Source organism: Bombus fervidus, chromosome 3 (assembly GCF_041682495.2).
Source record: "Bombus fervidus isolate BK054 chromosome 3, iyBomFerv1, whole genome shotgun sequence".
In the NCBI taxonomy this organism is placed as follows: Eukaryota; Metazoa; Arthropoda; class Insecta; order Hymenoptera; family Apidae; genus Bombus; species Bombus fervidus.
Window position 1 is genome coordinate 8,404,437 of NC_091519.1, and position 24,450 is coordinate 8,428,886.

The following is a 24,450-nucleotide window of genomic DNA, read 5'->3' on the forward strand; positions in this document are numbered from 1 at the left end:
GCACGTAACGTATGATGATAAGACGACTTTCATTTCCTTCGGAAGTAAAACTTATTTTTCAGGATTATTGTACCTCTCGAAGTATGACACTGTTTACAAATGTTGGACAAATATTCACGGAGAAGTGTACTGAGCTTGGTCAGCTCTCTCCCTCTGTCTCTCTCTCTCTCTCTCTCTCACACACACACACATACTCACATGGTTCTGTTCCTCTTAACTCATTGTTAGACGGCCATGTCGATGTCACCATAAAATCAATACCCGACATCGTGGCCCCATAGATATTTAATGGCTATGGTCTTTCATAAAAAAAGACAATATCGTTTGGAAAATATGATCAAATAAATTTTTCAGTTGTATTCGGGAAAAATTGGATAATAAAAAACTGTGAAAAATGGAATTGAAGAGATCCTGAATAGGGAGATATTTCTAATGTTTCTAGAATTAGTAAGGAAGGCTTGATATTAATATTCATGAAATATGATATATTGAGATCTCCGTAACCGCTTCGTATATTTAGAATTGTAAAACTTTAGAACTATTCCGCTCTAGTAACCGCCAATTGGTCTCATAATAACATCCTCTGTTAACAACTAATTAATTCGTATAGCAATTAATACGTTGAAATTACAGTGACTGTTGAAGTATTTCGAGTCTTCCATGTTCCATGCGCTACAAGCTTAAAACTTCTTCGGATTTCGTAAAGATTACATTACAACGTAATCGTTGGGAATAAAATAAGCGGTAGATTAAACGTGTAATAAATGTCAAATGAGAGTAATTCCGAAACCAATTCTATTTACCACGTCGTAATATGCAAAATGTTTATCGCCAACTCTCAAATAATTAGAATATACGACCTTTCTACGGTATTCGAAATAATCCACCTTAATGCAGAGCAATTTTATCAATTTGAAATTTGCCGACTTTTTTTCTTAAAAACTATCAACCACACATTAAATATCCTACATACATTATACATTAAATATCCTGCTACATATTGCACTAACCTAACCCTACAACGTCACAATGTTACTTAATGTTCAGCTGTTTAAGAAAATTTAACCACGCCATTCAACTTTAACCGCACAATCCAACGTCATAAACGTCGCCTCAAAGAACTTTGTCCACGATGCAATAGAAGTAGCTCTCAAAGAAGAAACTTCTCTTGCTGAAAATATCTTGCTTGTACATAGATTTTTGTGAATGTCGAACGTCCATTAATTAATATCTGTTAGAACATCTCGAGCACGAAAGCTCTATATAATATAAATCATGTGTTTCCCGGTGATGAGGAACAATTGAAACAACATAAGAGGAAGAAAGGGAATCGTCGTGGAAAGAAAATTTTGGGAAACCCCTAGAGAGGAATAATGGACGATAACGTGCGGTAGGGCAGTTTCGTCGAGATCGACGATTATTATCGGTCTTGATCGTCCCTCAGGGACACTTCTGGTTGGCAGATCTTCTATGGTGAATTCTTAGTACGCGGGGACGAATTTGGTTGGCCTATCGCATCGTATGGTCGTACTCAGTCCCCGAGCGTCTAATTTGGGAGCAATTAAACGGAGTGACGAAGGTCGATCGGTTTTGCTATTGACGTCTGTTAAAGGGAAATTTTGGGATAGTTGATATTCCAAAGGGATCACTAATTATTTTAAACACGATGGAATTGTTCTAACATGTATATCTGCATGATCACCAACTTGCATGATTTTATTAATTGCTCGAATTAACAACTTATAATCCATCGTTTTGATGAGTTTGATGTTTTTCATTGAAATAGGAAGAAAATTGAAGTAGTTAAAATAGGAAGCCGTTGATGGCGTAGCGGCTTTTAACGTCATAGTTGTTTTATATAAGATAATAATAGTTCTATGATATAATGTAAGCATGAAAGTATAATAGATAGGGTTGCTGGTATCGATGAAATAGATACCGACGAAGTTTTCAATTATGAAGAACGTGTACCATGTGAAGTGAATAATATCAGTGTTATAAAATGATAAAGAAAAATGTACAAGGCCAATTCCCACCCTCTTTCGCAGGTACTATAATAAAAGCTTCTGCGATAAAGTTTCTAGAAAATGTTTGCATTCACGTACACAATAACTTCGCATTGTTTAATACGTGTATTTTATATGGAAGTTGTATTCTTCTGGAGGTAGATAAATGCAATCTATGGCATTTAAATATATAAGAAACTGTTGTCGTTTGTTTAAAATTTTAAAATATAGGAGATTCTTATGCGTTATTCATATAGAGCAAAAATTGATATCGATATTCCAAGAGATGCCAACTTTGCCGTCAATCGATGTTTTCATTATTTCTCTTAGCGTCTAGCTCGCTGAAAAATACATAAAATCGACATAAAATAGTCGTCGGTTTGTTATCGAGAAGCTTAATTACAGCATTCTAAGAGATTTTATCAATTTCATGAATTCTATCGTAATTGAAATTCAATATTTAATCTTCAATTAAAATCCTAATGTTACATTCGGTACACTCGTGATCAGTTTTATCAGATTAGATCGAAAGTCGATTTCAACACGAAGATAAAAGTTTACGAAGTTGAATCCTAAGTGCCAGATTATTACAATATTAAAACTTGCAAATATTTCGTCGATAATTCTTACGAAATACGTGTTGTCATATCAATAACAATTTTCTAAATTCTCACTAAGAGACACGTATCCTTTAGATTAATAAAAAAAAGTTAATAAAATCCTCCCATCCATACCAAAAGCGAGTTTCGATCTTCTCAGAAACAAATTTTCATAGATGGCAGGGTGGCAGAATGTAATCTGGTTGCTTCTTGTTCGACGGACAATGCGAGGGCGGAAGTGTAAGGGATCAAAGGAAGAAAAATCTGTCGGATCTTCCGGCGTTTCAATAAGAAGCGACACGGTTCGAAAAATAGCAAGTTCGATTTCTGGAGGTCGAGACTTTTCTCTCGGGATAGAAGTAGACTCAATGCCATCAGAAATGGCTTAGTGGCGTCGAAGCTGTTGGCACGAGATTCGAGGAGAAGGCATTCCTTGGCAACGATCGTGGCTGAAAATTACTCGAAGAACGTTCGATCGATCGGGTATGCGATATCCGTTTCGAACAGCTCCGCGTTGATCGAACCACGTGGATGGCTCAGCTTCGAGAGAACTCGATCTTTTGAATATTTTTCGAGTCACGTGGGTGAATTCAATGAACAAATGTCGAAAGAGAACAGAGAAATTGGATAATCAAAAACGTGACAGTGACCTAGAAAGAAAGAAATTTTTCAATTTCAATATCATTGTTAGGGTAGCGATTTTTAATTTCGTTTATCGATCTGTGAAATACTATAATCTCGTAATTTAATAAAATTGTATATGTGTCTGTAATTCGTAATTTGTAGAAAAGTTAGTGCAATGTACTGCAAAATAAATCTTTCCGTGGAAATTCAGATTGCTTCGATAAGAAAGTTGGTTCACCGATTACAATGCCTCGTGGAAGTATTCATACACTTGTCGACAACTTTTACGAATATATTAAGAGTGTTGTGTAAAACATTGTGAAATTTCGTTAACATCATAATGATACCTAATTACCAGACAATATATTGGCAAAATTTTTAACGATTCTAAAATTTTATATAGGAGTTATATGATATTTAGTACAAGTAAATGTATATTTCGCAAAGATCACATGAGTTTAAACAACCCGTCATCTATGATATTAATAAGTCTCATAATTAGTATTCATTAAGACTCTCATTCGTATTTATTACATACTTTACGTAACCATTCATGCTTTATACTATCTTTTACTAAATACATATACTTGCAATAGATATCTTATATAAATCTTACATAAATCTACCATAAATAAATTATTCCAATATAATCATGATAATCGCGTTTGATAATAGCGCTGATAAAATTACAAAATATTTTACGTAACGCTTACAATATACACATGAAAGTTTCCTCTGGTAAATATACGAATACTTTGTGAGTCACAGTATTATATTAATTAATTGTACTTGAAATTAATCACGATCTCGTCTCGTTATTTGATGTAATCGAACACTCCTCCCTTCGAATTTGTTTAAAATCATTTACAGTTATAATACTACACGGATACCACAGCAGTTGAGGGATAAAAGACGATCTACCACCTACATCATCTTCCCTCGTATAATACCAAGTTGTCCAACCACGAGTAGCTTAAGCAATTACCAAACATTAATCTTGATCCTGGAATTCCATTAATCTCCAACTATATCGACGATTCACGTGCAAAGCGTGTCGTTGTCTTGCGTAGAATATATCGGCGTCTCGCGGGCCGAAGTGGAATAATTGACGCGACAAAGCGTTTCCGGTGCCTAGGAGGCCTATTCACGCGCGTCAAAGGCCGTCGAGAGTCGTTGCACCGATGTGCATCGTCTACCGTTCGCGGACAATGGCAATATTAACGCGACGATGGAGTGCAGTTTCCTATTGTTCGAGATCGCGATGCATCTTACTGCGAGTCTGCCCATTATCGTGGCAAGACGTGGTAAAAAGGAGAAGACAAATCGGCAGCAACTGTCGTTCCCATAGCGCATCGTCAAAAGTGATATTTTCGCGCTAAAATTATTTTCCCAGTTTCTTCTCTTTCTTCTATTTGTTCGATCTATCTTTTATTTATATCCGTAGTAAGATTTAGAGCAGAGAACGATTGCTATATATTATATATTGATAAGAGATAAGACCGAGAAAACGATGACACGATCTGTTGGTTTAGTGTATGTGCGGGATTTACGTCAATTGCGAATCGAATGATCGGTACAAATAAGAATGTCGAGTGTGTGGTGTTATTCAGGTTTTGAATGATTCATGTTTTGACAAATGTATTGTTATCTTGAAAATAGCCTGATTGATCGTCCTAAGGAATTAATTAGAGAAACTAAGAAATTAGAGAAACTTGATTAAAAATGATCGTATGTTACGATCGTATGTATTATGTTTAATTTGATAAACGATAAACTACGACGCGATCTTTATCAATGTAACTACCCGAATTTGCTCTCCTTTATGTCGCGACACTCGTGTCTTGAGTTTAGTATGTTTTAATAACAAAGCCACATTGTGTGCAATTAACTCCATAAATTGAAGAAGCCTCAGAAGTCACATTGATCTACTCGATCAATCGAAAGAAGTGATGTTGCGAACACTATTTATTAAATGTATCCTGGAATTTGCTATTATTTATATCATCCTTGTACGATACGTATATAGATTTATGAAAATAAGCATTTGTTTCTTGACAATCGCATATTAATCGTGTACTCGAGTACTGAAATTAAGAGACTAATAAAATTTGAATTTGATTTCTGAGAAGCTCGTATAATTTTCTTCATTACCAAACAACGTTAACAAAACCCCGACTATAGGCCAAACACGTATCACACCAAAATGTTCAGAAAGATAAGGATCTTCCATACACCCTTTCATCAAAGTAAAGTCATAAAAATTATCCTTAAATCCTGAAACTCCAGCAGGTTACGACCCAACCACTTAGCCATCCACTCCATCACATGATTATCTACTTACACAGTTCGCCATCCTAAAAACATTATAATCCCTAAGCTCCGCCATTAAAAGTTGTTCGAAATGGCTATTATCCTCGAACAAGCCATTGTTTAAGTATCCTCGAAGCGGGCGATAGAATTCTTGAACTCGTTATCGAATCACACGACAATTTAATTTTCACGACGGCACGTGTGTGTCTCGTAGGCATCGAACGTGGTCGATATCGATCGATAATGAACTACCGCCACTCGATACGTACGCAAGATGTGTCTATACGCGTGTATGTGTGTGTAACCGCGCAGGGCACGACGCTTCGTAATTCCCGGGTCAGAGTGGTTAATATGCAAATGGAAGCAGCAACCACCGACCCGCATAGATACTTGCGGTCGTTTAATCTGGCCAAACCGGAGGGATTCGTCGAAATCCGCCTTCATAAACGCATTTCCGCCACGGGGATTCCGCTTCATCGTGTAAACAAACCGAATCCTTATTAGTACGCAGACCCACGGACAAATCAAGGGTCGCTCGTCGCGGATACACGATTTTATACTGAGGATCGTTTTTTGCTAACCGGGGGATGTTCGGTTCGATCGAGCATCAAAGAAGGGTAGATGAAGTGCAAGTATGAGACTAATCGAATGAATAATTGATAAGTGTCGCTGGTTTTCGAGTGTTTGGTGAAGTTGAAGTATAGATCGAAGTACAGGTCCTGAATATTTTGGTGTCGACTTTATGCTTTGATTGTCATCACAAAGAGTGGATGAAGTACGTACACATACAAAGAGCAATCGGTTCAATAATTGATACATGCAACTGGTTTTTTTTCGGTCTGCTTGAAACTAAAGTATAGATTGAAGTACAAATCGAGGGTAGTTTGAAATGGACACAGGATTTTATACAGTTTCCATGGATTATTACGAAGTACGAATGTAGCTCGTTTGTTATAATTTGTTGAAAGGGTGGGCGAAGTAGGTGGTACGAAGGGTGAATAAAGATGAATTTGAAATTGTTGAGGTTATTAGATGTATGTGAATACAAAGGAACGCGTGGATAAATTGTAAGGTAGAAAATATATATTTTAAAATACTAAAGTGTAAATACGAAGTTCGGAATATAATATGAGCTGACCCAGATCCGCACACTAGCAATGCGTTACCCTATGACTGAAAACCCTGAAGCCAACGTCGCCTATATACTGTTTATGGTTTGCCTTCGATCCAATCTTTTGTCTATACGCTGTCGATGGCTTCAGTGCTTGAGAAAATTAAAAGATCAGATGTAGAGTTTTCTTAGAAGTGGTGACACCACTTCAACAGAGATAAAGAGAAACAAGTATTTTTTTTTTTTTATTTGCGTTTATTTTACAATCAATTCTCGTTAGAGAATTTTAAGTAAATTTATTTGGCGTGGTACTATGACATAATTAATAAGTGTTTATAGTATGCTTGATTCTATTTGAATCTAGTGCTTAGGTCTAAGGTGTAATGTCATTTTAGCCTGCGGATCTGTTCCGACGTGTCGAGTAGTTGAGTAATTAGAGGGTTTTGGTGGTTGTTAACTCTTGTGTTGTGTCTATTGCTGAATTTGGATAATTTTTCTTTGACTGTGGGTATCTTGAGATCGTGATGTATCGTTTCGTTGGTGACGTACCAAGGTGCATCTATTAGGGATTTTAAGGTTTTCGATTGGAATCGTCGAAGAATTTCTATGTTGGAATTACTTGCTGTTCCCCATAGTTGGATTCCATGGGTCCAAACAGGTTTTATTATGACCTTGTATAATGTAATTTTACTTTGCGTGTTTAAGTTGGAACGTCGGCCGATAGGCCGGTAGAGTTTTTAAAATTTTACTTTGAGTTGTTTGGTTTTATCTAAGATATGTTGTTTCCATGTCAATCTTCTGTCCAGAGTCATGCCCAGATATCTGACTGACTCTTTATCTGAGACAAGTATAAAAAATAAAAAAGATATTTCATCGAATAAAGTTTAAAAATTACCAAGAGATATTAAATTCAAAAAAGTAACGAACCTTAAAAGAATTTCTCATAAGAGCGAGATAAACCGAAGAATTATTGAACATTACACGAATACGCGTCTATATCGAACGTAACATGGAATATCTTTTTAAAAAAAGTAACGGACCCTGATAAAGTCTCTAGAAGAGTAAAATAAACCGAAGAGTTATTAACACTGTACAAATCCATATATCAAACGTAACATGCAACATCTTTCGAAACAAAAACCCTCGCAATGTCTGTCAGGAGGAAATTAATTATCTTGGTTGGAACGGAATACATGGGGGGAGAGACGAAGACGATTCGTAGGGGCGGTGGCGGCTCGCCCCCGGGTGCAGTTACGAGTTCGATATTGCGAGCGGACAAATGGACTCGAACGTCCCTCAACTATGTCGTTGTGCGCCATAAGGGCCGTTGGCGTCGCTTTGACGCAACAGGCATTCCCGCTACAACAATGGACAAGCGTTATTGTTCGAGGGATCTTGAACCGTGCCGAGTGGCTCTATAATCGGTCGACAACCTGACGTCGTTGGTCGTTCTCTCTGCTAAACGGATATGTACACGCAACGGGACTTATCGAAGGCCACTGATGCGCGAATGATAAACTCAAGGGCTAATTCGCATGGGAGAAACGACGACAGATAACTTCGTTAGAAATTATACGATTTACGATTATCGTACTAGATTTCCTTGTGTCGTGTCTATCCTCTTGGAATAATTATATTTTCAAAAGAAAATTAAATCGAAAAGTTTTGATGTTGTAATCCGAGTTATTGGAAATTTAAAAAAAAGTTGAGAGTTAAACAATAGTTAGAATTTTGAACATACGAGCAATGTTTCAATTTTGAAGAATTTGAATCGCCTTCCTAGCTAAGCTATGTTCTTGTCGACTTAATGATCTGTCGACAACTTAATGCTACTCATTGTTCGCTCCACTAAGCGGATGTAGGAATCAGTGGAACATGGTGAAGATTATGGGTATACAAAGGGTGAATTTGAGGGGAGATTCGCAAGGACCTATCCATGGGGGGAAAGCGATGACAGATAACGTCGTTACAGGATGATACAAGCATTATAACAATTGATATGTCAAACTTATGATAAAAATCTTTAATTACTAATGTTTACAATTAACTGTATCAGGAATTTAATGGTACAGGAATATTTAAAACGAATTTATTTTACTCTCAAAAAACCTAAGAATCGCTAATTTAGATATTATTTTCTAAATAAACGACTACAAGCCACACGATGCAACGCATGAACCCAACTTGCAATTTGTTCAACTTAATCCTACATCTGCCAAACTCCACAAATCCACCATGAGACAAACTACAACCGTGTCTGAAGTAATCCTAGAACCTTGTCTCGCCTTTCACGAACCTCCACCTGTATCCGTTCACGCATCAGCCTCTGCACATCCCATCTAATCCTCTAACCACGTATACTACACCCTGTAACCCGAAGTAACCTTGTTTGGATCCATATGGTACCTATCTCTTGTGCGAGGATAAAAGATATGGTTAACACGTTGGCTGATACGGCGATCAAACACGTCACCAAATTTTTTCAAGTGGTCAAAATGAAGTAGATCCCATGGATTAAAATATTATCAACAATGCGAATGATTTAAATAACATCGTTAGAGAAAAATCGCGCAAGTACGATATAATATTTTGTAAAAATGAAATGTTCTGGTCTAATATATTTTAATTTATTCTAATTTATTGCAGGACAAACTATACAAAACTCGCGTGGCAGTCAACGTGTTAATAAAGTAGCCAAACATTCTAGATATTGTTGCATCGAACGCAACGCATTTTAAGATCTGTATAAGTTGAAGTATAGTACTAACAGAAAGAAATCTGAGGTTCTTAAATCAGGTAAAAGAGAGAACCAATCATTGTCACTAATTTTTGATATAATTCGCATGATTGATTATAGTAAAATTTGATAGCAAGATTTGCTGTGGTGTCGAATATTCTATAATAGAATTGCGTAGTTACAATACGCGATTGTTATTTCAAAATTGTCATAACACCAACAGGAAAAAAATGACGACAAACCAAAAAGACGACGCTCCTTTCATGGCACGTTGTATAATTATGATTTTATCCTTTTGCCTATTCTCCTCTTCGCTAGTTCAAACGCTATATTAAAAACTCCTGTAAAATTTCACAACTTGAAACATTCAGATGACAACACGGTGATGTCACTGTCTGGTTGTTCCCGAGGCCGGCTGACGCCGTGGTTAACGTTATCAGCACTAACGTGCTAAGAAAAACAAAATTTCAGTCGCAATAAACTACCACGCAACATCGACCATAATCAGCATATTAAGTATCGATGCATTCTATTTTCCCCTCCATCAAACTCTGAATTCCTCTAAATTTCATATCACCAACGCGTTCCCAGTATCCGCTCAAATCGATAAACCTTTCTTCCGTCCAATGGACTCGAACATCTCTGAAAATGATCATGTCGCCGCGATTAAGCAATCCCTGCAGAAGGACGAGATTCTCTAATGAAATAACGAGCTCCAGACATTTTTCGGTGCTCGCAGGACGTTCGAGAGAACGGGGTGAAAAAACGCAGAGAGATAAAGCGAGGGTGCAGTCGGTTAGGGCACGTTGCCCCGGGCATGGTCGAAGGCCTCCTCCGAGCTGGGGCTCCGCCGGTAAGGGATGCTGAGGGTGTTGCTATGGAGACGCTACAGTGTTTTCCGTTCCCCAATTACATGGCCGCTGGTTGTCAACTTGAACCCCTGAAACGCATTCCTGCGGTGGCCGAGCTGAGGTGAGATACAGGTGTGCCCTCGCAACTTCTTTCCTGGAGGCATGCGCCTCGATAGATGTACTCGCTCTGTCTCGAGTACGACGCCGCATTCGGGAAGACAAAAGCTTCGTCGTGGATCGTCGGTTACTTTCGTGTATCCGTGAATGGGTGCGTTGTTGGTTTTCGTGCGCGTGCCGTTCCTACCGAAATCCAGATGTGATTCGAGTAGGATTTTGATCGATAGATGTGGGTAGGTCGCTGTGTTTGGTCGAGGATAGTTAGCTGTTGTTGGTTTAGGTCTGCGGAGGCCCGGCTCGTTGGTTTAGGAAGATTGAGAAATAAGCAGCTATCGAGGAATGTTTGGGTGAATAGAGAATTGTGTAATTGAGATGATTTCGGTTTAAGCGTTGGAGATAATAAGAAACTGTTCTTTCGTAAAGGAGATAACATGGAGTCTTTGGTGTCATCGTCCAAGTTATTGGAAGATATGCAGAACGATCGTTTAATTCCAATGACTTTGGTTTTGGTTTAAGTGTTAGTTTTATGAATCTCCATAAACTCTTACTCAGATTAAAGTTTATAATAATAAAAATAAGATGTTAATACCAAATTAACAAACTACTATATTGGCAAAAATATCTAACATGTAATATTTTCATAGAAATTTCATAGATGGGAATTTTAATAACATTTTTATGAAGAAAAAGAACTTGCTTCTCTCTTGGAATATTTATATGTACATTTTCTTATACACCTTCCATTCGAATTTCTTTGATACAAATTCCATACTTTAGAAGTCGATAGTTCTAGTGTTAAACATCTTTCGCCGGTTATTCTGTCAAGAAGTTCTTCGTCGATACTCAAACCGGCTCTTCAAACTTCTACCTACTGATTCGAGGCCAAGAGACGTTCCTACGCGGTTAGAAGGCGCCAGAAAGCATCGATCTATCTCCGTATAATTTCCTCCGACGGCTGGAAACAAGCAAGCAAACGGTAAACAGAAATGACGGACGGGCGGGTGTAGAGCCGACTCAACTGGAACGCGCCCAGCAGCACATAGTATTTCGCAGGCACAAAGCACAAGAAACCATAAAGCCACCCCTTGGTTTGCCGTCCGCCGCACCTTTCGCCCTTTGCGACGTGCAGGGGATCGAATCTCCATTATTCGCCTTTCCAGCCGGGCTAAATGCTCGTTAATCCCTAATTGCATCACCTACATGCGCATGTCCTTTTGCTTTTTATACATTCTTTTCTTTTCACGCAACCCTCCCATGATTTTATGGCTCGCTACCATCACGTCTGTTTGCGCGTTTCTTCATGGAAAAATACGAAGTTCACGAAAGGTGGAAACGCTTGCTTATGAGGATTGTTCGTGTGTTTTTTTCCTATTAATTTCTGCAGAGACGAGTATATGTCTGGGAACGAAAGTAAATATTTGACAGAAACACCTTGCCGATTATAAAATTCTGTTCCAAGCAATTGATTAAATTACATTGCCTTCGATTGAATTAATTTGCTTAATTAAATCCATTTTTTTCTTTTACGATTCTTATGAAATAACATTTTTATTCGATTCGTATATTAAATATTCTTTCAAGCATCTGGAAAAATATGTATTTTAAGTAATACTTTATTATAATACATTAGGCATATTATTTCTTCCATTCTCCGAGAGAACGTATAGTTAATTCACATTTTATCGACAGGAATTGTAAATAAGCGTTTAGATTTCACAAGAAGAACAGCTTCCTTCGATCAAAAATTTAGAAAATTACGCAGAGAAGAGGGTCTTCTAGCCCGAGACTGAAATTGAATTACAAGGATTCCCTTTCAGAGACTTGGATGAAGGATGGATCTTTGTAAGTTTAAACCTCCTAAGAATACAAATATTAATTTTATCGAAATAATACAGTCATACTAATACTTCGATAATTAGGGATTAGAAAAAGCCGAGGAGAATAATGAATAGGACCTCAAACCTCGAAAGGATACAAACAAATATCATTCTTATCGAAATAATCCAGTTACGCTAATGTTTGGATAATTAGGGATAAGAAAAAGCCAAGGGGATAACGATTAGGATTTAATTTGATTGAATAATACAAAGAATTAAGCTAGTGGTTAATAATACTAACAAATCAAATTGTCATACTCCATTAGATGGATTTATTTATAAATTCAGAAAATTTGTGCACACGAATCTGTTATTTCATCGAATTACTCCTCTCTATTGCTCGTGTCAAGTTATCTTAGGATAGGTGTAGCATCTATATGACATTAAGTTTGTTAATTTAAACATCTTATATGTATTAAAATCCTATTTTTACGTGTATTGTAATAGCATTTACGTTTTGTTTCAAATCGCGTTAAAATTTGTTCAAGAAAGATATACCTACATATGCAGTTGCAGCTAAGAATAATATTGTTATTTAAGGAACTGATCTATAAAAAGAAAATACGTTGAAACTAATTGCAATAACGTTCTTTATTTCAGGATTTCTCAGTTTTTTTTAGATTTTCACTATTTATAGCAACTAATTCCAAATGCTAAAAAGTTCAAAGAAACGCCTAGAGAGGAAAAACAACTATAATCGTTCTACATGCACAATTAAACAAGGAAAACTACGTAATTAAAGTTTCTTGCAATTAAACGCAACAGAATAATGAGCCCCGATGTAACTGATTAATGTAACTCGCGAGAGTTTACGTTTTATACGAAACTATTTCAACATCTACGAAACATAGAATTAATGCAATAAATTCAAAGATTAAAAAGTTGCGAATGTTAATCCCACTGTACACGTATGAAAGGAACAACAAACCAAATCGCTCGAAACTAATTGTATCACTATCTTTTCTATGTAATAGAGATTGCTATTGTTAGCTCATGATGATGATGAAACCTTATACTAATAAAGAATCTCTGTATCTTCTTATCTTAATAAACAAGCGAGAATCAATGTAATAAATTCAAGGATATAAAAATTGCATCGTACAAAATGTATAATGAGACGAATTGCTTGAAATGAAAAGTATTATTCGCAGTAAAATCTCTTAAGCAGAACCTTAAATTCCAAACTTCAAAGAATTCCTAACAGTTTATTATCCGTACTACTAAAATTTCCCACATTAAGTACATCAGAAAATTGTTCCCGTTGAAAACTAAAATCTACGACAGCTAAATTAAAAAATTCTTAAAAATTCTAACTAATAAATTGAAAACTTCCTACAAATTCTAATTACGCTCTATTTAATTTTGTCTATCGTTTAACAAGCTAACAAGAAAGATTCATGAAAATGGTATCAGAGCAAGTGGAAGGAAATCACAGGTGCCGCAACAGTAGGACAGGATATTGTCCTTGTGAGTTAGGCATCCGGTAATTACAGGAATCTAGTTGTACGCCGATCGGATTCGAGGTCGATTAAAGAGAGAGAGAGAGAGAGAGAGAGAGAAAGATTACTCCGCGAGTCCTTGGAACGTGACGACTTTCTCGACACGAAAACGCTCGTATAATTGCGCTTCCTCGTGAATCTCGATTGCCATCGTTTTATTCTCTACATCACGCTGTTTCAACAAAACGCGTGACGACAACCGTAGAACTTAATGAAACGCCACGCTCGAGTGATCTTCAAAGAATCTACGAAAAAGTCTCGAAGCTTAAACCCGTTTCATTCGTGGACTACCGTCGTTCGAGCTGACCAAGAAATGAGAGAATCATTCAGTGTCGCTCAACTCGACGAAGTTTTAGTGTAGACCGGTGTAAGGTACATAGAAGTGGAACTGGTGGGCGCATTAAGGCGTTCTAAGACGGAACTGGAGTTTAAGGTGTGAGAAAGTAGAGGAATTGCGGTGGATGAGATAAGGAGTTGAAGGAAGAGATAAAGAAACTGGTAATGTAATGTGTTGGGATATTGTAGTCGAATGGAAAACTTAGAAATACTTGTTCTACGCTTCTGTTTAAAAATTTGTTTAAACGTTCTTATTATATATCATGGAGGAGGAGAGCAACGATGCTTTGTGTAATAAAGGAGATTTCGTTTTAAGTGCATTTTCCATTTTATTCCTATTGCAGATTCTTACAAGTGTTTGTAATAATTCAATCACCCATTATATCCTTTTATTTATCGTTTTTCACTTTATTCTATTGTTTTTATTATAAGTATAGAAAACATGGAACAAATAATTGTTATCGATGGTGCAACGAGGACCACTCTGAATTCTTTTGTTAGTTCAATTTATTTTTATTACAACTTCAAATCAATCGTTCAGCAACGGCGTGAAGTTATTTCCATATATCTTTATTCTGCAATCTGCATTTCGGGTTATCGATATCGACACAAAATACATAGTACACACATAGAATTTAAATAGAAGCTAAAAAACAGATCAAATTCTAAGAAACGAATCAATCGAACTAAAACCTTAACCAAAAGAAGCCCTGAATATTAAAGAAACGCATTTCTTTTACATACCAACGACTCGAGGTACTAGAAAAATACTAAAAATAATTCTATAGTAATCTAATATAGTCTTCACGCAGACTAACTACACTTAAAGAAAGATTACTTAATATATACCATAATAAATTTAATACTGTGTACTAATAATAAATAAATAATATGCACTAATAATAAATTTAAAGAAAACCAAAATCCCTACGAAAGCAGAAACAGGAATAAAACTCCGCCTCGAACAAACAAACTCTTCCCTCCTCTCTTTCCCTCTCTCTTTTCCAGCTACGATGCAAAAGTATTTCCGAATCGATCGAAACTTTCTCCTGGTGAATTCACATCAAGCCATCACTTCCCCGAATCGCTCTTCAATATCGCCCCTTTTATCGGCAGCGTGTGCTCTGCCACCGAATAAATATGCAAATAATTGCATTCAACCGAACTCTGAATGCTTTCGAAGTCATCGATAGAGAGCGATGATTCTCACTTGCGACCGAACGTGGTTGTTTCTTAACGCACCAGTATCGTCGAACACAGCAAGCATTATGAATCAGGGGAAGAAACATGAGTCAGCGATGGATATTAAGCGTAGTCGTTAATACGATGCGATACAGAAAAAGAAGTCTGAATCGAACGAAACGGATCGTCTGGCTTCTTTGCTCGTCTCTTTCGTCCTGTTTCGTTACTTTTTGCTCGAGGACCGGTCGATTGGATCGTTTTCTGTTGAGGTGCATGCAAGGTGAACTACCTTTTTGGGATTAAGAGTAGGAAGGTCCGATGAGTCATTTTGATCCATTAACAAATGACCAAGAAATTACTGTTTTTATTGATAAGTATAATTATTCATAATTTTTCGATTTTTAACAGATTAAGAGGTACGATTATTTTTATTACTTTTGTCGTTAGAAATACCTTCGTTTTAATATCGTTCGCTCTGACAGGCTACACGTTGCTTTCTTTTTTCGTTCCCCCAAGTCATGTTGTTAAAATGCACAAAGATAGAAAACACAACAGTTATAATTTGTTTGTTACAACAGAGATGTTTATATATTGCGCTGTAAACTGTTCTATATAATTTTACAATTAGTACCTTGGGGGTCGTTGGGGCAAAGTCCAATTTCAGCTTTTATCATCAAAACATTCTATATGTATACTCAAATGTTCCACTATTCGTATAACTATGGTAGAATATTCTGCTCTATCTCTAAACAAAACAGAAACATGTTATGCGAATTTAATTATACCACATATAGAATATACATATAAGTACAATGTATCTACATGGCTGCATAATTTAATGTGAATTTAATTATTTCGGTCACAATTAATTAACCAGAAAATGAGGTTATTATTAAAACAATGATTGTAAGTAGATATTTACTTCGTATACGTAGTACACATATTTCAAGTTAATGCTACTCATGCTTCTAATCACCCATGAAATATAAACAAATTAAACGCATTTCTAGAATTAAATGGAAAGTTGAGCGAAAAGAATCTTCTTAATTTTTGTCACAACTGAATTTCCCATTTAATATGTGTTCCCACTTTAATTAAGAATATAATTTACAAATCTTAAATTAAATCGTTTTGTATGTTACTTAAATACATTTACATGATTCAGTTAGCCTACAAGCCAACCACAAGACTATCTTTCATAAACTATGTATACAAAAATGTATGTATATTTATGTAGATGCCTATCGCCATGAGAACAATGATACAACTTCTCATTCGAAAGATAAAAGTTCGTGTTGAAATAAATAGATTCAGTCGGTTAGTCAGACACTAAATAAAATTTCGCTGCTATAAATGGAATTTTATGATGCATGAAATACTATATCGCATGATAGATGAAAGTATTCTAATATTCAAATTATTTTATTTCCCGTTACTCGCTTCAATTTTCACATCACCTCCACAATCCAAATAATTCCACATGGACGAAAAAATAGATGAAATTTTTTAATCGAGTTTCAGTAAATCGGGGGAACGTCACGTTCCAGTGCACGTTGTGAACGCAGCCATACAACGAGCACCGTTATTCCCCTGCTACTACGGTGTAAACGTACTGGAACGCGGTACGCGAGTACTACGCGTAGTGTGTTACGCAGCGAGCAATGCGTTTACCTACGTGCCCTGCCAGTCACGCAACCACGGTGAACACGTGACCGGATAGTTCGACGACCATTCCTTTTCATCCGAATCGTAACTTAAAGATACTCCCACTTTAGTTTCTCATGAGAATATTTACACCTGCCACAGGTACACTGTTATATTTTTATTGATTTAGTTGGCTTTGATCAGCGATTATTCTAATAGTTTACCGTGAAAGCTGGTCAGTAATGTAGGAAATTTCTTAATGATGAGTTATGGGCAATAATTATCTTGATAGTTTCATCTGACACTTGGTAGAGAAACTGTTATATTTTTACCGGTTTAACTACATTCCATCAGTAATTCTACAGTTTATCGTGAAAAATATATAAATAATTCTGTATTTTGCTTTTGACATAATTATCGCTTACGAGCGATAGTTATCTTAATAATTTCATTTGACAGCTAATGGAAGAGCTATCATATTCTTACTGATCTAACCATGTTCAAAAATTCATAACAATTTATTGTGAAAAGTACATTATATTTTGCAAATTTCGCTGGTAAGGAGGACATTACTTGATGATAAATTATGAGCAGATATTGCCTCGATAATTTGATTTGCTAATTCTACAGAGATTCTCCGCGGAGAAGATTATTTTAGAGTGTTATTAATTATTGACGAAGTATGTTTGACAATATTGTAAATTTTCTTACTTCTACCGTTCCATGTTACTTTAGAAATCTGATGCAAGGCGTTTTTGTACCTTCTTTATTAAATTTCAGGAATCTTATATGAGTTACAAATTATTCTACATTTCTGAGTGTAGCTGTAAGTTGAAAACTCGTAAAAATTGAGCCGAGTCGAGAATAAACAAAATTGTCTGCGAGCCTATCATTCAACCCTCTGTATGACTTTATATTTTTCAGCTTTTATACACGGGCCAATTACTCTTTTATTCTGACGTTTGGTTTGGGCTTTGCCCAAGGTAGCTCTACCGATTGGATCGCGAAATAGAAATAGACAATCCGATGGACATCGCAAAAACGCTTTCTTTTGTTTCTGTGTACATTTAAACGGTATATATACTGTGTATGTCAGAGTGAACGAAACCAGTAATTGTCAGATACAATATAAGGTCTATGGAGAGTCGACCCTTAATCTCAAAACAATTTAATATTTTTTTTTTATTTCATGTATCAATATCTTCTAAGAAATCAAATCTCGTCGTTGTTAATGCTGAAAGTTTTATATACAATTTTCTCGACTTTCCAACACAATGCAGGATAATACTGCGTGCATGATACGCGTGAAAATGTTGTAAAGGTAATTTTGAAAGTCGTCTTAGTGAATAGAGTCTCGGCGAGCGAATTCCAAGGAACAAATGGCTGAAAGGTACGCCTCTGAATGAAAGTAACGGCGCCTCGTACGACCATCATGAATATGAGAAAAGGTCTAGAAGACATCGTTGTAATAATAGCTGGTGAATAGGTTCGTGATAATCCGTCTTGCTTCAACGATCAATCGGTTATTGTCGTGAAAAAAGTTCGCGAGTAAATTTCGAGTGAAAGCTTCAGTCGAGTTCTTACAGTCAAATCGGGAACCTAATTTCGACGTTGCTGTCGATTGGAATAAAGAGATTCGAACGTATTATTGATAATTTTGAGAAAGATTTGAATATTTCGAGCAAATTGTTTTAACATAGAATTGATTTGTTGTTAAGGATATTGTTGTTTCGGTTACAAATCCTTTTAGAATTTCGTTACACGCAAAATGTTTCAGCTCTTCTTTTCCTAAGAATATATTACACGAAACGAGAAAAACAGTTCGTTTCACTGTTGCGTATCTCGGACCGGAAACAAGGTTTGTTCACAGCTTTTAATGCGGGAAGTAGTGCACTTAACTGCAACGTGTTACAAAATTGCCTTCGTTGCTCACTAATTGTATTACGCTTGCAAATACAGATCTCGGTTTTTAATTCGTTTAAAGTTCCAACGATCAAATAACAAGAATATAATAAAGATACAAAATGAAAAAAAAACTTTGGTAAGTTACGAACAATTTACATTCGAGATCGAGCAATCTTCGATCGAAATCCAGTCCCGAAAGAGCCATGCATGGACGAGCCGTGTTTGCTGTTGCTATACCCAGGCTGATGAACGTGCAAATAAAGATTAATTTCCAATGTTGACGGAAGACGTGTCCCGTAATCTTCGAGATAAAAGGCCGCCACGCGTAACACCTGTCGATCGAGGTAATGGTGAACCGTATGGAGCGTTTATCTACGACCACATTTTCCGATAAAACAAGTCCGGATTTTTTTTTTACATTTTGTCAGAAAGTTAAGTGCATAGGACCGCTAGTCACGCAACGCTCGTTAGCAGTTAATTACAGAACGACACGTGTTCACGGATATGAGTTTTCGACCCTTTCAAGACAGAGTTTTTTAATTTGTTAACCAGAGTTTGCTAATTTCTCGAAAATAATATTTTTATTTAGATAAGCTCTCTGATATCATTATTCTATCTTCTTATGTGTTATTTCATTTTCCTTAAAAATAAATTGTGCTGATATTATTGAAATTAATTAACTTTAGATATTGAAATTAATTTGTGTTTATTAACTTTCGTTGTTTAATAAAAAAAAAAGAAGAAAGTTCACATCGTTAGAGAAATCTGGCATTTATCAAAGTTGGTAACTAGAAGTTGGAAATATTGAAAATCTTAGAATCGTAAGTTTTAAAGACCAAAATCATTCTCATAAACCATCTGCACAAAGATTACGTTATATTTTCATCGATCTCTCCAAAACTAAGCTATCGAACAAGTAAAATAAAGGATTTCATTCGGTTAGGAAAACAGAATACATAGTTTGAGAAACAGTAACGGTTTGCCATTGCGAGAAAACAAAGGTTTTTAATACAATGAAATTTCTCGTAACAACAGTAGAAAGAGATGAAATAAATATCAGGCACTGCGTTCACGGAAAGCAAGGAAAGTGAATTATGCTCATCAAAGCATCCTAACTTCTCACTTAAAGTCACCATCAGCCTACGTGGAAACTTCGCCTCGCTTTTGGAGCGAATTAATCATTCTCAAGAATAAGGAGAAGTTTTCTTCCGGGACTTTGCTGTTCGATGATTCTCCGAGAAGTCCCAAGAGAAATTTTGCCTTTTGAACTCCAGACAAGAGAGAAAGTACTGGACGATATAGTTCCTATTAGTTCGTACAAAAAATCGAAATACTGGATTAAAATCAACTTGGAATAAATGCATTCTTTTCGTTTAATAAATTTAAGATCCTGGAAGTTAACAAAATACAGACCAGAAGATTTCTGAACAGGATCGTACAATTTGGAAATCCAGAAATTCAATGAATCGAAAAACTAGAAACTCGTACGATCGAAAGTTGGAAACTTCAAAGATGCGAATATTCGAAAATGTAGACATTCAAAGATCCGAAGTTTGCCAATTGAAGGATTTAAACATTTAAAATTAGCAGATCGTAAGATTAAAAAATTACAGAATTAAGAGATTGAAAGGACCAAAGATTTAGATATTTGCTGAAGAGAGAGAGAGAGAGAGAGAGAGAGAGAGAGAGAGAGAGAGAGAGAGAGAGAGAGTTGAAAGACCAAAAAGTTCAAACCACCTCGTCATTTCCGATTTGCAGCGTCATCGACCAAAGAAACAAACGAATTTCCCGAATTCTGAATGAACCACGGTTTCCAACCTATCACGTAAAACCTTCATAAAGCAGGCAATCGTATTAATCATGTCAGAAACAGCGCATCCGAAGTAAAATGCGCGGAACGTTGAGTTTCCTCTGGGAATGCTCGCAGGTTAATTCGTCTTGCCAGCTTAAGAGATTAATTGACGACAGGTTGTTTCGCGTAACGGCCGAATAAATCAACGAGATGCGTGATCGAGCGAGCGCGCGATCGAGTCGCGGAATCCCGTTTCCACGGAAATTACGAATTTATAACGGACGCATCGCAACAAATGGCTCTGTAGACCAATTCGAGTTTTCCACGACGAGATATTTCCAGCTAGATGTACTCCTGAATTATTTATTATATAACTTGCATATTACAACTTATTATTGTTAATCATTATAATGTATTACGAATTGTTTAATTGCAAATTTAATTTAATTAATTGTTAATTGTTTAATTCTATTGTAAATGTCAGCTACTGTGATCTTTTCTTCGATTGGCATCGAACTCACGATGATATCGATACAACGTTGTGATATGACGAGTCTTGAGGTTTTGTACGTTTGCTGTTTCGTTATTCTGAAAATTTTGAGGATTAAGGATAAAATATACGTACTAGTTCGCTTTTGTGGAATATAGAGAGCATTCTCTGTTATTACAGTGAATATTTCGGACTGACAATTCATTGCGATGGCTTTTTTTTATAAGGTTTGTAGAAGCTAGCAACAACCAATCAAGGCTTGACAAAAGGTTAGTGAACAGGTACGCGTAGGTAACAGTGTACAGGTAGTGTGGTCGGTAAAAAATTTCAAGCAATACAGAAATACAATTAGATATTGAATCACGGTTATTGGTTATTTGCAATAAAATAAAATAAAAATATAATGTGCCTTAGAGGACAACAACATGTTGTTTCATATATGTAAATTATATATATAAATAAGAATAGTAAAAACGACCGACTTGCAATAAAAATTGATTTATAACTTTTGCCATGACTGAAGAATCGCGTCATTTTGACAGCTTTGTTTCTTTTTGGTCGCGTTCTAGAAATTTATTCTCCGGTGGTTCTTCGACAATCCCATGGTCTTCCAGTAGAGCCGTTTGTCAGTGCGGACAAAGGAATGTTAAACAACCTGGGCTGACGCGTCGTTTGGTTTTATCGGTCGTCCAAAATAAACGAACACAACGGGACGTTATTATTTTTGCGACAGGCCGACGAAACGAGCATGAGGATGTTTCTTTCTCAGAGATATTGGACGAAGAAACAGAAATACCGAAGAATGTCGGGAAATAAGATAAAGTGTGTTCGGCGCAGTTAAAATAGAAACCGTGAAAATGTGGTTGGATGAGTTAGATTCGCGAATACTTTTGTGAATCATCAACGTTTGCAAGCGCTATTGAAAAAGGATTCGTTGTTGGATAGCCTTTACGGAAGAAATTTTTATTACGAATTTAGAGCAGGTGTGGATTGTGTAAATATAATAAATACAAATAAAAAATTTAATCACAATTCCCCAGATTAAGAATGATCAAAAACTTATTTCAATGTTCATGTAATACAATATCGACAATTAATATATATAATAAAATATTGTAAGGTAAATGGTACGATTACGATATAATGATTACAGTAAATACAATCCAGAATACAATGGAAAACATTCTAATTGCTACAATAATAAATTCAAATAGCAAATATAAATCTGTGAAGAAGAAATGAATCAAAATTCCTCATTTTCTATTTCCACGATGTTTAGCATATCCATAATTGCCAAAGAATTATCCTTAATTACCGCTTTCGTCATACCTTAAGATTCAAGCAAATAGACAAATCGACCTGTGGATGGTACTTTGACTTCCCACAAAGTGCTTTCAAAGACTCCGCAGCAACTTTGTCCGACATCGCACATAAATATGTACTCGACAGATGCACGTCCCTGGAGTGGAATAGCAGTAGTTAGCGGTTACACCGCGTCTAAAACTCGGTTCAAGTACGCTCGCAACGCTAACGCTATTTCTTGGCGACCGTGGAAAAATTCTATAGCATCGAGGAAAATGCTTATTTCTGTAACGAGCTGCATGCCAGTTATTTAATAACTCCTCGATCAGATAAATCGAATACAAAGCGATTGCAGTTTTGCAAACGGGTTTGAACTACCATTTTCACATTTGTTTGAATATTTTTCCTACAGAATATTATTTATATATATATAACTAAGTAATTAATTACGTAATTTAAATAAAATAAAGTCTTCGTTTATCGTAGCCCTAACACTAACCTTAACTGAAATTACTTTACGACTGTGGAATAAAATAGATATTAACGTAATTAGATTAATCTATCAGTTGGGTTATTATAAGATTTGAAGTCTCGTTATAGCATCGTTACAAGTGACGATCGAAGGAAATATCATGCCCATTGAATCAAACCACCGTGACATATCCAAAAATATTTCATAAAATTCGAACCGTCGATCGTCAGCTCGGTCACGATCCCGAAAATTTTACCACGAAAGACAAGCATCGCGCTTAGAATACAAATGCCTGGCGTAAAACTAAGAGAAAATCCTAAAGTCTCGTAAAATACCTTAACTTCCGAGTGTCCTGAATTTTAATGAACCGTAGACTATTCGAATTCCAAGGAAAGGTGGAAATTTCATGAAAATATTATTTTCACATGTCTTGAAGAAAATCGGCACGAAATTCACTCGTGCAGAACTTTAAAATCACATTCGACATGCGGCTATGATAAGCAAACAAAAATAGTATAATGCATAAACACTGGTTATACAGTTATATAATATTCCTCACTATCCTTTAAAATATCGCTTGGAAATCTTAAAAAGCGGCTAAAATCTGCATGATGATTTTTTACATGAGAATATCGTTGGTAGCGACATGTTATCGTTCTGACAGATTCCCATTGCCATTGTTCCAGTTACCTCGAACGATGGTTACATAAAAGTGACGATAAACGGTAACAGGCAGTCGCTGATTTGGCGATTTGCCATCGTCATCGACATTTCTGTCCATCCTCTCGACCGTTGTTATTTACCAATGCGCACTGTCCAACAATTACCACGAGCTGGATTAATCGCCTAACACAAAAGGCGTATTATATAGAGAGAAAGAGGGAGAATTTTGCGACGAGAAGCACCAGCAACGTGTAAGTGTCGCCACCGATAATAATGGAGCAAGCGAACTCGAAATATCAATCTCTGTGCACCACGTGTGCTATCGCGCTATATGCTACAGTTGTACCAAAGTGTTATCAGTTTTGTCGTGACAATTTCCTGTCAATCAGATTGGAGGATCTTTAATAGGAATTATTGGACTGCGAATTTCTTTATGAAAATTTATATTTTCGCGAATATTAATGAAGAAATAGAAACTAGATACATAGTTTGTCCTGTTCATTAGATATAATATTATAGAGATATCCACTTTGTGGATATTTTGGATATTTAATGGATATGATTTTGGATATTAAATATAACAATAAGATTTGAAAAATTCTAACAAGATTTTAATTAACGCGATTAATCGTTTGTCTTCGTAGAATGCATTATCGAACCAAGGAACAAAAATAAAACGTTTAAAAAGCTCACGGTAACAGTAAATTAAATTTGAGAAAATTAGATCGCTTCAGCATAAGCAATTAAATTCTAAAAGAATATTTTCTATTTTAATTTGTAAAAAAAGACACCAATAACGATAATCACTTGGTCCAAATTTAACGCAAAAAGCAGTGTGCAAGATTACCGACGCTCGTGCTGTTCCACCCATGTATGAAGCAAGCCTAAATCGTTCGTTCCTCACTATACACGGTTCGTTTACATAGCATCACG

General features: G+C 36.1%; 1 protein-coding gene across 8 annotated transcripts in view; it reads right to left on the bottom strand.

Moving 5' to 3' along the window:
• LOC139985593 (phosphatase and actin regulator 2) overlaps positions 1-24,450 on the bottom strand; it is a 389,376-nt gene that overhangs the window by 244,747 nt on the left and 120,179 nt on the right. The gene's annotated exons all lie outside the window — the stretch shown is intronic.